This window comes from Patagioenas fasciata, chromosome 3 (genome assembly GCF_037038585.1).
Source record: "Patagioenas fasciata isolate bPatFas1 chromosome 3, bPatFas1.hap1, whole genome shotgun sequence".
Lineage (NCBI taxonomy): Eukaryota > Metazoa > Chordata > Aves > Columbiformes > Columbidae > Patagioenas > Patagioenas fasciata.
In genome coordinates, this window is record NC_092522.1 from 38,470,635 (window position 1) to 38,485,640 (window position 15,006).

At 56.8% G+C, this 15,006-nt stretch overlaps 1 protein-coding gene across 6 annotated transcripts in view; it reads right to left on the reverse strand.

The window, feature by feature from the left end:
* Positions 1-14,381, reverse strand: part of SLC29A1 (solute carrier family 29 member 1 (Augustine blood group)) — a 33,795-nt gene extending 19,414 nt beyond the window's left edge. Inside the window, exons 1-3 of one of the 6 annotated variants that reach the window (XM_071806129.1) lie at positions 13,992-14,381; positions 7,588-7,852; positions 4,045-4,182 (exon numbers count right to left, since the gene is read on the reverse strand). The gene's annotated coding sequence lies outside the window, so the exon portion shown is untranslated. The other 5 variants (XM_065834785.2, XM_065834786.2, XM_065834784.2 and 2 more) reach the window with 5 other exon arrangements.
* Positions 14,382-15,006: the final 625 nt, after the last annotated feature.

Below are 15,006 nucleotides of genomic sequence, written 5' to 3' on the forward strand. Positions count from 1 at the left end.
AGGTTGTAGCATGGAGGGTGTTGGTCTCTTCTCCCACGTAACAAGTGATAGGACAAGAGGAAATGGCCTCAAGTTGCACCAGGGGAGACTTAGATTGGATATTAGGAAAAAATTCTTCATGGAAAGGGTTGTCAGGCATTGGAACAGGCTGCCCAGGGAAGTGGTGGAGTCACCATCCCTGGAGGTGTTTAAAAGATATTTAGACGAGGTTCTTAAGGACATGGTTTAGTGCTAGATTTAGGTTATGGGTGGACTTCATCTTAAGGGTCTCTTTCAACCAAAATGATTCTATGGTTCTATGGAGATGCAACTCGGAGAGCTCGCGGTCCTGCAGCCCCAGCAGCACCGGTCACAGGGCAGAGGTAGGCGCTGCGGGAGCTTAGGAAGGTGCAGGGAGATGAGCGGAGTTTGCACTGTGGGGTCAGTACTGAGCTGGCAAGCAGCACAAGCAAACAGTACTCTGCTGATAAGAGCAGTTGTTGCAGCTTCCTTAACACTTGCCAAGGACCTGGATGTTACGCTGGACGAAAACAACTGTCCTGAGAAAGCAGCGGACGCTGCTTGCTGGCTTCCCAAAGCCGATGGCCTGTGCCCTCACACTTGGACAGGGTAGGCAGGTGCTTTGGGCTCCCCATGGCCCAACGGGCTGGTCCCCAAGCCCTGCCTCTGCCAGGGTAGCTGGGAATGGAGCCAGACAGAGTGAGGACAGTGCAGCACAGGAGTGGGTGAACAAGTGCCTTGTCCTTCGCACCCTGGCTGCCCCCCAACCACAACAATGAGGGAGACAGGTCAGGCTAGGGCAAGAACAAAGCCCATGGCTCATCTTCAAAGAGCACAAGGCTTGTAAATACCTCCCAGCCCAAGATAATGAGAGTAGGGATGCTATGATGGGGAAATGATGCCAGTAGTTAATCACGCAGCTTGGGGAAGAGAAGAGGGACAACGGCAGGATGGAGGTGCCACACTAGCCTGTGTGCTGGCCCTACATTTGCTCATTCAAGCTGGAGTGAATTGCTTCAGCCTCTTCACTCCAGGTACCTGGCACAGCGTAGGCCCCCACCTGTTGACTGCTCTAGCTGGGGTGGAACAGCCACCCTGCAGACCATCTTCTGTGGCCTATGTTACGGCCCTCAATGCTGTACAGAAAGCATTCCTGCTCTGTGAAGACCTTCATGGCAAGCCAAGAGCAAACGTACCTGTCTTTTCCAGGAGCAAAAGGCAACGTCAGGAGCAGGAGTGCTCGAAGGGCACACATATGGTGTTGGCACTGGACTGACACTGTATCAATGGCCCGTGAGCTGCACGCGGATAACCAGTGAACCCAAGAGAAAAGCATCCCTGTCTAGCCACATCCTGTAGGGAAGGCAGCCCGGGGCTGTCCGGCAGCTCACAGGGGCTGGCGAGAGGAAACCATGCCGCCAAGCCGGGATGCGCTGCAGGAGGGGAGTGGGATTTCCCGTGTCGGCATTGACAGAAGTCCCTCAATTGTGTCAGCTCGCAACAGGCAACTGAGGGGCCTTTGGGCTGCTTCCTGCTTCAGAACAGCCAGGATGCGCATCCAGCTGTGGCTAACAGCTGCATGAATTCCTCCTGCAGCCCCTAGCCCTGGGGAATCTACTGGGCTCAAGGATACAAGCTCACTTGTCTGTGATCCCACAGCCTCAAGGCTTGGCTGCTGCTGCCTTCCCACACAGCCCAAAGCTTTACAGCCCGTTCCCAAAAGGCAGATGGGAACACTGGTGAACACAGGCAGGGAGTGTGTCAGCCTGGCAGTATTAGCACCTAGTATGGGTGAGAGGTTCAGATTTAATTAGAGGCTCAGATTTAACTACAGGGGTGGGGAGGACAGCACAAAGGACTCCACAGAAGCTCTCAGTGCTGCTGCCTGGGCCAGGCCCTCTGTTAACACAGCTCAGGAACAGAAATGCTTACTGAAATCTTCCACAGCATCCCACAGCCAACTTAGAACATTTTCTTGAGCAAGACCTGGAGGAACCCTGGCCCAGCGGCTTTGCTGACAGGTAAGGGGACTCTGCCCTGCTGCTTGCACAGCAGTATATGGTACCCAGTCCACACACGTTCCAGCAGGTCCTCACAACATGCACCGCTGTCGTGCACACACACCAGTGCTCGGCGGAGATGCACATCCCTACAGCCAGAGGACCACTGAACAAACCCCTCGGTGAAGTCCTGCATCCCAGGCATCAGAGCATCAGCACGCTTCACATCCCCAAAACCACATGCTGCTCTGCTTTGCATCCCCAAAACCACATGCTCTCCCCCCGGCAGTAACTAGGAAAGGGGACTCGCAGTTGCTGTGCGAGTCAGCAAGGAAGAACCCCCACCCCGCCATCCCAAAAGGCAGCATCTATGCATCAACCCCCCAACCCGCGCTGCGACCCACACGCCGCCTCCCCTCCACGCCGCAGTGCCGGATCCTGAGTTTGCAACCCTCCCCGTGGGGGGTTCCCCATCCACCCGGCAGCTTTGCAAGGCTGCTCGGAGCTTCGGCGGGAGCCGGGGGGGATCGCAAGCTCAGCGACTTAAGAGTCAATACCTTAAAATAGAGGCGCTCCCGCCTCCTTGCTGGCTCTGGCGCCTTCTGTCCCCAGCGCGCAGGGGAAACCACCTCCTCCCTGTCCGCTTCGCAAACTCCTCCTCCTGTTTTTGCCGCCTTCAGCGCCACGCGGTCCCGGCGTTGCGGGGGGGGGGGGGGGGCAGCGGGTTTGGCCTTCCCCCCACCCACCTCTCGACCCTCAACCCCACGGGGAGAAAACGGGCAAGAGCCACCGGGTCCCTCCGCGCTACCCAACCCCACGGGTGAACCCACCTGCGCTGGGCTCCTCCACGCCGCTTTCCGCCGCTCCCTGGTCCCGGCCCTCCCTCTGGCTTAGCCCGCCCCTGGCTCCCCCCACTACGTTCCGCGCCTCCCCGCGCACCGCAGCCGGCGGGGAAACCCCCGGCTCTCCCATCCAGCCGGGGGTTCGGCTGCTTTACGGTGCACGGCTGTGGTGGAAGGAGAGCAAAGCCCCTTCCTACGACCCTGAGCTGCACCCAGCTCCTGTTTGTGTTAATACCTATACGTTAGTACATATTATAGCTCTAAAGAGAGCTTGTATGTTATATCACGGCTCTAAATGGAGCGTGAGCTGGTCCTGTTCACTAGATCCATCACTTGTCCTCAGTGCTACGTCCTAACCTAGACAAAAACCCGTTCTGCTGGCAGTCACCACTTACGAGTGTAGAACTATAATATATAAATATCTCAGGTTAAAGCAAGAATTGAAGACAGCTTTTTGCACTATGCATTGATGATGGTGCTACCTAGGAAGGCAGGCAATGCACAAAGCCATCTGAAATTCAGCAATTCCCCTGTATCCAGAGGATATCAATATGGTGTGTACACAGTATCAAAAGAGCAGGCATGGACTCTAAGCTGTTTTTTTTTGAGGCTCCCCATCTCCAAGCCTCTAACTCTCCGAAAGAGATTACTACTCTGCTATGACAAAAGCCTGTTCATTTGCTGGAGTGCCAAGGTGCAGCAGGACTTAGGGTACTTTGTCCCACAGCAAAGGGGAGTGCACCTGAATTCAACCTCACATCCAGGCGGTTAAACGGTCTGTAGAAATCTTCTTTTCTGCAGCTCGGTGTTTCAAGGTGCTTCCGCTGGGAGCACAAGGCCCTCCTTGCTCTCACCGTTCACCTTTGCTGTGCAGCTGCCGGCAGCGGCACCAGGAAGTCCCTGCAGCAGCTCTGACTGCAAAAGCGTTTGTTCCCTTAATAAACAGCCTCAGAAAATTCTCTACAGATGGTGATCAGTTTGGGTTAGAAATTAAAATCAGAAGTTAAAACACCCCCGAATGCTCTGGCAGATTCCCATCTTCATGATCTCTCAGCAAGATGATCTCTAAGACACATTTCCCTGCAGAATCCAAGCACCAAGCTTGTATTTTGAGACAGACCTGCGAAACATTGCCACGTAAGCAAAAAGTCCCCAAAGCCCAAGAAAAAGGCAACAGGGACAGGGGTGAAACAGCTACCAACATTTTCTGAGATGCAATGATGACACTGTGGAGCATCACCCTCAGGAAGCGACTTCTTCACAGTCCTGCTCAGTAGCAGCCTCTGTCTGTGGATGTCTCCCTCTGTGCTGGTGGTAGATATTTGTTGCCATATGGGTTTCTGCGGTGAGATAGCAGAGTGTGCCGAAAACATGAAGTGAGCAGCAGACAATGTTGTCAGATAATAAGACAGGAGGCTCTTGTCTTAAATACAAGATTCATATCAGATCAAATTAAATTTAAAAGCTCCCATCTCCAATTAAGCTGCTGCTGCATCTCCCAGGCAATAAGGGATCCAGGCCCAGGGCTTGCCTTTCTTCAGCCCACTTTCCCTAAGCCTTTCTGATCTGGAAGATCTTCTGAGCGAGCTGCAACACAGGCAAAATCTCTCCTCTCCCTTTCCCTCTCCCTCTCCCTCTCCCTCTCCCTCTCCCTCTCCCTCTCCCTCTCCCTCTCCCTCTCCCTCTCCCTCCTTCCACCCCAGCATAAAGGATGTGACATGAACGAAGAACATGGTTCAAAATAGACAGGGAAACAAAAAGCAAAAAAAAGAAGATCAAGGTTGCCTGCTTTGGGATGTCTCATGTCACCTGCTCTCTAGCTTTGCGATGTGCCATGCTGTCACCTATGGAGCCCTACGAGCCCACATGGTAGTCCCCAGGACATTGATGCCATGGCACCCTGGCTCCATGTTTCCCTTCGAGATATCCACACTCACTGGTCAACAGCATTGAGCTAAAATTTGAGCATCACTACAATTTTATTTTTCTATATAAGCTCCGAGTTCAGTACAGGCTAAAAGCTGTGGGAACTGATCCTCAGGGACTCCTGAACATGGGGTCCAGACTGGTGGTGCCCAGCCAAAGTACCATCATGCTTCCAGAAGCCAGGACAAGGCTCTCAGCATCATTAAGAGCCTCAAACCTCACAGGGAGGAGAAACAACACAGAATTTGCATTTGTGTGGACATTCTGGGAAGTCTCCGCTTTGTGATGGGGTAACAGTAGCTACTGTCTCACCCCACGCTTTCAGCAATGGGGTGTGTAGCACTTACCATCCCCAAAGTACGGGACTAAATGTTCTTTAATTCACAGCTCTGGTCCTACCCTCACAGCCACTCCCAAGCATCATCAGTACATCAACATCTCTCAGTAGAGTTGTCTCTCAGTGGAGACAGGGGGTTTGAAATCCATTAACACTGAACAGCGTCTCAGCCACCAGTGACCACAGGCAGACAGGAGGCTGGCAGATAAACCCAAGGGGAGGTGAGGAGAAAGGCAGCTTCCAGTTCCAAAGTACATCATGGACCCACAGCTGCTTCTATGCACAGACCTGCACTCCCACCCACCACTGACTTGCAGGATGGGGTCTAATGATGCCTTCCTTCGGGGAAAGCAGGAGACCTGGAGTGAACAAGACACCATGGAGTGAGGAAGGCTGAGGCTGGGAGAGGGTGTCCTTTAAAATCCAGCCCTGTCTGGTACAGGGCAGAAGAGGTTTCACTCATGGGTCTCATCCCAGGAGCATGTCTGCTCTCAAGAGTGAGGCACGGTCCTTGGGCTGTGTGATGTCAATGCTGGTGTGTGGCCCCAGGGGGACGACACTTCTTCCGTGAGGGAAGGTGGCAAACCACACAGCTGGTGACAACTCACTTTTCCCCCTGCAGACACGAGCCCTTGCTGAAGGGCCAAGCTGCCTTGCTTCATCTTGATGGGATGTGTTGCTTTTGCAGAGCCCTCTGCTCCCAAGTGACTCTCATGTTATTGTGTTGGCTTTTGCAAGTATAATAACAAGCTTCCCAGAAGAAGCAAACAGCTATGGAAATGGTTTCTGCTCCAAACTGGAAACAGCTGGTGCTTTGCCCAGCACTGGTACCAGGCCCAGCAACGCACCACACCAGTACGACACACAGAGCTAGATCTTTCTCCCCTCCGTAATTTGAGCAAGCAGAAAAAGCAGCCTCAAGCAAGGCCTGGGGACTTGTTGTTCTTCCACCCTCTCCATCCCAAAAGCCACAGTTGTTGTTCTTCCACCCTCTCCATCCCAAAAGCCGCGGTGAGGTGCCAAAATACGCTGCTGCTGCTGGCAGATTGTTGCGCTCCCCGGAGCAAAGGGAGCAGGCAGAGCCCTGCTTTCCCGGAGGAAGGCAGCCAGCAAAGCCTCTCCCTTACATAAGGCTGGGAGTCCCATGGACGTGCTCCCCAGGACACACCAGTGGGGCTCAAGATGCCCAGCCCATCCAGTTTTCTTTCTGAAACCTCAAATGTGCACTGCAGGAAACGCAATGCTGTCACCTGGAGCCCAATTTGTACGCTCTGCTCAAAGCTAGTTTGTAACAGGCTGAACAAACAGTCAAAGTGCTCTCCCTTCAGACAGCTTGCTGCCAAACTTTTTACAAAAGCTGCCTTTTTTTTTTTTTTTTTTGGTAGCAATTCCCTGCTTCAACTAAAGCATCAAAATCCAAAAGGGGAAAGCAAACAAACAGCTGGTTTGGAAAGCAAGAGGAAAAAGGAACTTTTATTCCAGGCTGTGGGTAATGCATCACACGAGCTGAAGGAATATTTTCCGTGGCTCTTGGGCAGTATTTAAGTTTTAGGCCCTGAGGAGCTAGGCAGCATTTGCAGGCACTTGGTGCCTCCAGGGTTCTCTATACTTGGCACCTACATTGAATGTTTTCTTCAGAGATTTGCAAGTGTTCTGCAACTATACCTTAATTAACCTGCCAGCCTTCCCTCCCTATAATGAGATTTCCCTTTCTCTCCAATTTGCCTGTGCCTGTGTAGGGAATCTGAGGCATCGTGATACCGTCAGCCTGCAACAGGACTGAGGTCAGGGGGCTGCATGCCATCCTGCTCCCCTTTCCATCACAAAACCACCCTTCCTTTGCAAGCACAACCCACAGAGACAGCGTTTCCCTCCATCAGGCACCGCTCACCCTGTTCCTGAGGAAGGCATGGGCAGCTCAGCTCAGTGATCCTCTGTGCCATGGCAGAGAGAAACAGAGAGCCAGTGTGCTTAAACAGCCGAGCAGGCAGGCAGGAGCGGGGTGGCAAGCAGATTAGCACCCATATCCGATTCTGTGCACGTGTGACAAGGCAGCAGAGCACAGCCAGGCTGGGAAAGTGGCACCTTAATCAGTCACATGGAGGAAAACACAGAAGATGCTGGACCTCTGTCAAGTGCCAGTAGGTTATTAACCTATTAGCCAATGAGGGTGAAAAAAAAAATCACTACAAGCTCCTGGGAATCCAGTTATAATGAGACTGCAATGATCCCAGATGCTTTGATAATCAACAAAGCATCACAGCCTCTTGCTGAGATCAGCAACTGGCTCAGGGATGGTTTCAGTTTTGCTGATCCCTTGCTGGCCCTGAATTATGTCAGAGCAGGATTCTGGCTGCAGGCCCTTCTTGGGGTGGGGGTTCTCTGGTTGTTGCTTGTGAGGCTCCTGATGGCGACCCCCCAGGACCTCTGTGCCCTGCCCTGCATTTCAGGGTGGGAGGTGGCGGGTGTAAGCAATGCTCACCTGATGGCCTGAGCCTGGCTGGAACGAGGTGGGTGAGGAGTGGGCTGCAATCCCCTCCCGAGCTCTGCCCGCGACAGGAGATCCAGCTGGGCACGTCACCGTTGGCAAGGAGCCATGCAGATCTCCAGCACCCCACTGTCCCCCTGCTTCCTCACACGAGGTGATCTGCCGGGATAAAGTCAGGCAGCTGCCTGCGACTTCTTCACTAGTGAGCTGAGGGCAGCGGGAGCTGATTGCCAGCCCAGGAGCAGCCCTGGCTGAAAACCTGCAAGGAGAGGCAGGGGAGAGGGAAGCATTTGCTGCCGATCAGCCCCACCACCTCCCAATGCTCAGCAGCTCCCCTCACTGGTAACACTGAGATGCAATGGGGTAACAATGCTACCCCCCAAAGCACTTGCACCCCGGTGAGCAAATAGTCTGGAGATGTGGCAGGGAAGGGTGGTGGGGCCATGGGTATTTTCCAGCTGGGCAAGCAGAAACAAACCCCATTGTCCATGGGCAGAGCTCAGCAAGGGGCCCAGGGCACCCCTGGGGCTACTGAGGACATCTGTGGGCTGTGAGGTCCAGCCAAGATCCAGCCCCTCTCAAACTGCCTGAGGGGAGGGCACCGTGCCCCATGGGACAACAGCATCATTGGGACATGGGGCATCTCCCAGCTGGCAGGGAAGATGACACAAACCCCTCTGCCCAAGCCACTGCTAAGGGTCTCCTATCCCTGCCACCTCCTGGGTGCGATCCTTCCCACAGCAATCTCTCCCTCCTCATCACCATACCTGTGCCTCCCTCACTGTACATCTTCCCACTCTCCCACACCAGCTGCTGCATGGCTGCCGCCCTCCCCTAAGCTCCAGCTGCCCAATTACTTGCTCTGACAAGCATTTACAGCCTAATGACACCAATTAGCCACAGAGTCGCTGGGTGGCTAGTTACTGAGTGCCAGCTGTGCAGCCACCGGCCAAGGGTGAAATGTTACTGCCACAGCAGGGGGTTTCTACCTGCTAGAGGCTGAGCTGAGACCTGGATAAATTCAAGACACACAGTGCAGGCTCCCACTCGTACTGGAGGAGCCAGCATTAACCCCAGGCTCAGATGTGGACAGAAACACTGTGTGGCATTCCGAAATGGCAGCACAGGCCACACCAAGCACCCCGCCACCCTGTCGTGGTCTCACGCCGGGTGTCCTTGGCGGAGAATGGAGCTGGCATGGGAAGAGGGAGCCACACTATAGTCAAGGTCATCCGGCCTATTGAAGCAGTGCTGGGGGCACATCCCGCTGCTTGGCTGGCAGCACCAATCTCCCGCCACAGAGCCATTGAGGAAGGAGCCGTCTGGCTCCCAGCCACCCTCGTAAAACAACATGAAGGAGCTGCAGGCAGCTGGGAACGATGGAACCTGGCAGGAGGAAGGGGAGGTGACAGCTGCTGTGTGGTCTTGCTTCCCCTCCCACCCAACAAAACCCATCCATGCCCTGGCAGACCCAGGTGCCCAGCAGCTCCCTGGATCTCCAAGAGCCATCTAAAAGGCAGAAGAAGGCTTTCTGGAGGATGGTTGAATCCCAGCCGCGAGGGACAGCCTGAAGCCATGGCTCCCCACCAGCTTTCCCCAGGCATGTTGGTGGCAGCGGGCAGAGCCATGCTCCAGCTCATGGGGAGTGCCACTGCAGCCAGAGGCTGCCCACCCTGCACGGTAGGGCAGGGGCAAGGTGCCTGCCGGCTCTCCCAGCTAGCCTGAGCAGGTTCTGTGATCACTGGCACCATGGGGACCATGGCACGTAGCCACACACAGAGACGAGGGCTCCAAACAGAACCCCAGGAGCTCTCACGGCTGTGCTGGCCCCGATCTGTGCCCAGCCCAACAGACACTGGCTGGCATGGAGGAATTCAGCTCTGTGCAAACGTCTGGCACGGCTGACTAAATCCTGTTTGGAGACTAAGCCGTCCCGTCATGCTTTCTCCCCTGGGCAAATCGGCAGCGGAGCTGTGGCTGAATGCTCCCAAACATCCCCCAGGCAGGTCTCCAGAAGGGCCCTTTCCCACAGCTTCCAACAGTACCAGCCATTCGTCATTTCCCTCTCCTGTCAGTTGTGCTTCCATGGGTTCCCAAGCCAAAACGCAGCCACCAGGCCACCCTGCAGAGCGCAACCATAACACATCAAAAGAAGGGCAAGCTGAACCTGTGACCAGCCACCGGTTATCACCCGAGATGCTGCCCTCCCTCAGCCCCTCTGCAAAGCCGAGTGTCCACTCACAGGCAGAAGATGTGCTAAGCCTGTGGAGTAGGAAACCATTTGGGGGTCCTGCACCCCTCACACGTGGGGCTGGGAGACACAGCCAGGACCCTGCAGTGGCCCACACCTGTGCTGCCAGGGATGCCAGGCAGAGCTTGGTTGTCCCCAAAGGTGGGGCACCAGCTTCTGGGTCCTGCCTGCTCTTGCTGCAAACCTGCTTGACCCAGAGATGGGCTTTGCTGAGGGCTATGCAGTGCAGTGCTAGGGCAGTGCTGGGGCTGTACAGCGAGCTGTGCAGGGAGCTGTACTGGGCTCCCCCCGCGCAGCCGCAGAGCACCCACAAACGCATCGCCGGGAGGTGCGCGGGCCGGTGCTGCCCCCTGCTGGCAGGCACGGGACGCGGCGGCCCTCGAGGGGGCGGGCGCCAGCTGTGGGGCCCCTCCTGTGACCGGGGAGCACGGGGAGCCCACGGGGTAGGGCTTACCCGGCCTACAGGCTTAAGTGGCTCCGCGGTATGCAGGAGGGAGGGTGGAGAAGCAGAAGTGAGGAGCGCAGTTGTGGTGTGCTCCCAAAAGTGGGAAGCGGATGGCCAGTGGCTAAGCATTTGGCCTTTCTGAGCCAGAAAGCATCCCAAGTCGCCCCCCGGGAAGGGGGCCGGGGAGACACAGACCAGCGCCCAAGTGCTTGGACTCCAGTGTCTGCCGGGGACAGTTTGAGGATGAGGAGGCAGCAGGCCTGAGCAGGGAGACGAGGGCATCACCAGCATTGGGAACTGGGTGTGTGAAGTGGGATCAGGCACCCCAAAGTATGGGCAGTGATTCAGTAAGCTTGGTGTGTATTCTGTACTAACCCACAGCTATGCCACAGAGAGGGGGCTGGAGCTGAGCGAGAGCTGGGAAATCTTGGGGTTGAGCAGGCAAGTCCAAGGGCAGAAGCTCCAGCTCTTGGATTGAAGGTGGTGAAAAGTAGCAGGGCAGCATTTGCCTGTAGATAACATACCATGCAGAAGTGCAGAGGTGGTGTTAGGAAGCAGAGTTCAGCATCCTGCTGTCACCCAGGATGGATCACATGAGGACACAACACAGTGACAGTCACCCTGAACATGATACAGGTCCTGTGGGGCTGCACTTGCAGCTCAACTGCAGGGCATAGAGAAAGGGGTCCTGTCTGGTCATCTGACAACCCTGAGTCTCACAGGAGTAGGTTGGGATGGGGAAAAACACAAGGCATTCCTGCACAGGCCCACCTCCTCAGCGCAGCTCACTTAGAAGGCAGTTTGCCTGCTTCTCCCTGCAGCCCTGGCCTATGAGGCAGTCAGGAGCATCCTTGTGCCACTGCCAAGTGCTGCAGGGACAAGGGGGAAGTCCTAGTGCTACCTTCCCAGAGGCTCATGGCCTGAGGTTGACTCGACATGTCCATCCTGAGCTGATCAGGATTCACAGTCTCCAGGGAAACACAGCCTGCTCTGCTAACACTGTGACCCAGACCCAGTAAATCTCCTTTCTGGCAAGCCAGAAGGGGAAAGTCAGCACTGACAACAGCAGTGCCTGGATCCCCGTGGAAAACCCCCTTCTGAGGAGGAGCTGCTGGCATCCCATACTCCATGCCTTCTCCACATTTCCTGCAGGACCTGCCATCTCCAGTGGGTGCCAGTGGGTGGGAAAATCCTCACCTGGCTTTCACTAGTGCTGCATGCAGGGTTGTCACAGCGGGGAAACTTCAGAGCAGGGCTAAGCTGCTGCTACGCTGTTGCTGCTGGACCTGCTTCATAGCTGCAGTGATGGAGGTGCTGGGATCCCTGCAAAAATCCATGCAGATTGCTTTTCGAGAATCAAAAGAGCTCTGTGAAAGCCTGACAGCTCGGTCAGCCCCAGAGTGGCTCTTTGCTGCCCGTAGCTCAGGTCAGGTCATCCCACATCCCGCTGCTCCCAGTGCTGCCTAGCTTGTTTTCAGGGCTGCTCTGGCTGCTCCTTATATGTCTGTGTATGTCACAGCATGAGCAGGCCAGCAGCAGCACGTGGCTCCACTGCATCCTCCATCATCTTTCCTGCATGGGCCAAGGGACCACGACAGATGATTTCACCATCTCCTACCACACAACCGTTTCAGCTTCCCTCGCTCCCTACCTTTTCCCATACATCATGGCCCTTACAGTGTCCACTCCCAGCCCGAGGCAGCATCAGGACATGTGAGGGATAGGAGCAGCAAGCAGTGGCAGGCACGATCTCTTCTCACCTCTTGCCTGACAACTTTACCGTGGCTGCAGAGCAGTGCCGTCACCCTGAGAGGCACTGTGGGTGCAGTGACAAGGGCCATACCTTGAACCCTGTGCTGCCTATACCTTGTCTCTCTCCACTGCACATGGGGTCAGGCTCCTGCAAACAAGCCAAGGGAAAAGCTTTGGGCCCCAGGGGCAGCCAGGACCTCTGCACTGCGCCAAATCACGCCAAGGGCAGCTGGGGAATGGCATCTGGGGAGGAAGGAATTGGATGGGGAATGGTGCACGGGTAGAAGGCAGGCTCCCAGCGGTCAGCCTACAAATAGAAAAGGTCATGGGAGAGTGCCCAGCTATGGGGACAAATGGCCTGCGAGAAGTGGACAGGGATGGAGAAGAAGATCTGCCATGGAGGAGAGGGCTGGCACAGCCTCAGAGCCTCTAGGAACAGGGAGGGCTCCCCAGTGGTGTCCCATGTCATGCAGGCACTCCTGGGACCATACAAGAACATATGGGACTGGTGGGGCAGGGAGGGAGCCTGCACTTAAGGAAGGCTGGGACTGACACGAGAAGGTGGCCATGCCAGTCCTGGGGTGACATCCCTACGGGCAGGCTAGCCAAACACCACACCCAGCTGGCTGGTGCTGTTGGGGGGTGAGGGGAAGGTGTTTGTTGCCTCAGGGCACTGTCCTGGTGCCAGCCATATCTCCTGGGACAGGTCCCTGCCCAGCCCAGTGGAGAGTCCCAGAGAGGCGGGGGGGAGGCAGCCACAGCACCTGGTACAGGCAGCAGCGTGAGGGTGAGCATGTTGGGGTCAAAGCACCTGTCAGATGGCCTGTCAGCCCCTAGCACCCCAACCTCAGCCGCCCTGCACTGGCCACAGGACGAGTGCCAGGGCTTCCCTGGAGCGCAGCCGCTGCCGGTGTCCCTGCTCTGCTCCAGCACTCACCCACTCCCATGGCCACTGGCATCAGTCCTTAACCCCGTGCCCTGTTACAGCCTGCAGCAGCAGTTCTCAGCCCTCCGGCTGGCATGTCCCTGCCTGCAGGACACGGTGCAGGGAGCTCCTGCTTGGCCTGGGGTGGCCGAGTGCACAGCCACGCTTGCTTACATTGTTTTTTTGGGGGCTGGCAGGCTCCTTCCCACAGTACTGCCAGCTGACAAGGCAGGATCCCACAGTGTCCAGGCAGAGGACTGCCAGCAATGCATGCTTGCGGCTCGCCAGGTCCTAGTGCGCTGCCTGCCACGTCAAGGACACAGCACAGACAGGTGCAGGACAGCCCTCAGCTCCGGCTCAGCGATGGCCGCGTGCTGCCAGCACTGCAACTCGGAGCTCCCACCCCAGCCTAACCCTGCCTCGCACCCTGCTCTGCCCTGGACCCCATAGCTGCAGCAGCCACAGCTGCAAGAGGGATGCTGCTGGGGTCACCTCGCTGCTGCAGCCCCAGCACAGGGATGCCCTGTGCTTTGGCTTGTTGCAGCACCTCCCCTCCTCCTGTCCCTGCACCCTCCTGGGGACCATGCCGTGGGAGGGGGTATTCCTGTGCTCTAGGTTTGCCCTGACAAGGAGGGCAGGGTGCTGCCAGCCAGCCCCACCACCACCACCACCACCACCACCACCGTTCCCCCCAGCCCTTTCCCTCTCCCCTACAGCAGAGCCAGGCTCCGAACCCTCCTCGCAGCCATGGGACTGGAAAGCCCTGGGTCCTGGTTGGGTTACCAGACCTCTGTTCCTGCAGGGTGCGGGAGCAAGACGGTGGGTGACAGCTCAGGGAACTCAACACAGGCCACCAGCTGCAGGGTGACCTTGCAGCAGGACTACGGTACAGCCAAAACAGGAGGCAAGTCCCTGGCTCAGCGAGGGGCTTGGACCCAGACCCCCTGCCTAGTACCCGGGGAATCAAAGCACAGCAGAGACAGCGCTTGCATCTCTCAACCCCCACACCTGCACCCTGCTCTTACCTCAAGGGCTCAGGTCTCCTGGTGCCAGCTGATGCTGCTTGCAGCCTCCTCACCTCCTGGTGCCAAACAGGGTTGGAGTTTCCTGCTGCTGAAGGACCGTGTGTGAAGCCTCCACTGCCCCGTGGGCTCTGCAGCTGGAGCAGGTTTCAGAGCCCCGGCGCTGGCTGGGGCCGGCTGAGCACGGCTCCGGCTGGCTCAGCAGGTGGAGGCTGCATGCACGGGCGGATTAGCAGGAGGGGAAGTGGCTTCTGCCATAGGAACTGCAAGCGGGATTCGTCAGCGGGGCTGAATGCCAGCACGGAGAAGGAGAGAAGGGAGGCTGCTGGCGGGCAGCCACCCTGGGGAGACAACACAGCCCATGCAAGGGGGACAGCCCTGGGCACTGAGAGTGGTGCTGTGGGTGCCAGCATTGTCGCTTGCATGGGAACACCTCTCCAGCAGCACATCACCTCACTGCTGTGTTGGACACAGGCCACGGTGGGATGCTTGCTGAGTCCCCACCACACCATGGGTCTGCATCAGCCCCCCAGGGCCAGCAGGGGAGCCCTTAGCAGAGCACCCCACACCCACTGCCCCCTCCGCTGGGCCCCTCAGCTGCTCAGGAATGAACTGGCGCCTGCCCACCGGCTACTCTCCTGGTATGTGCGGCTGGAGCTGCAAATGCTGTGCCTCAGCCTCCTCCCTGGCCTGGCTGGGGCTGGCCCCCTCCCAGGGCATCCCCCCCACCCCAGCTGCCCTTTCCCCTCTTCCCATTAAGGCAGCTGAGCCTCGGTGCTGGAGGAAAACAGGTGCTGAAGCCAAGAGTGATGGAGCCAAGTGAAGGGTGGGGAGGCACAGCGGGAACTCAAAAAGTGCACCCCCCCACTCACACAGCAGCACCCCTCACCGGCATTTCTTCCCACTCCTCAGTGGGAGCATGGAGAAAGCCCCTCTGTGGGTGGTGCTGGCATGTACACTTCCACCTTGCTGCTGGTCTCCAGCCTGGAGAGAAGACACTGTGGTGGGGAAACAGCCC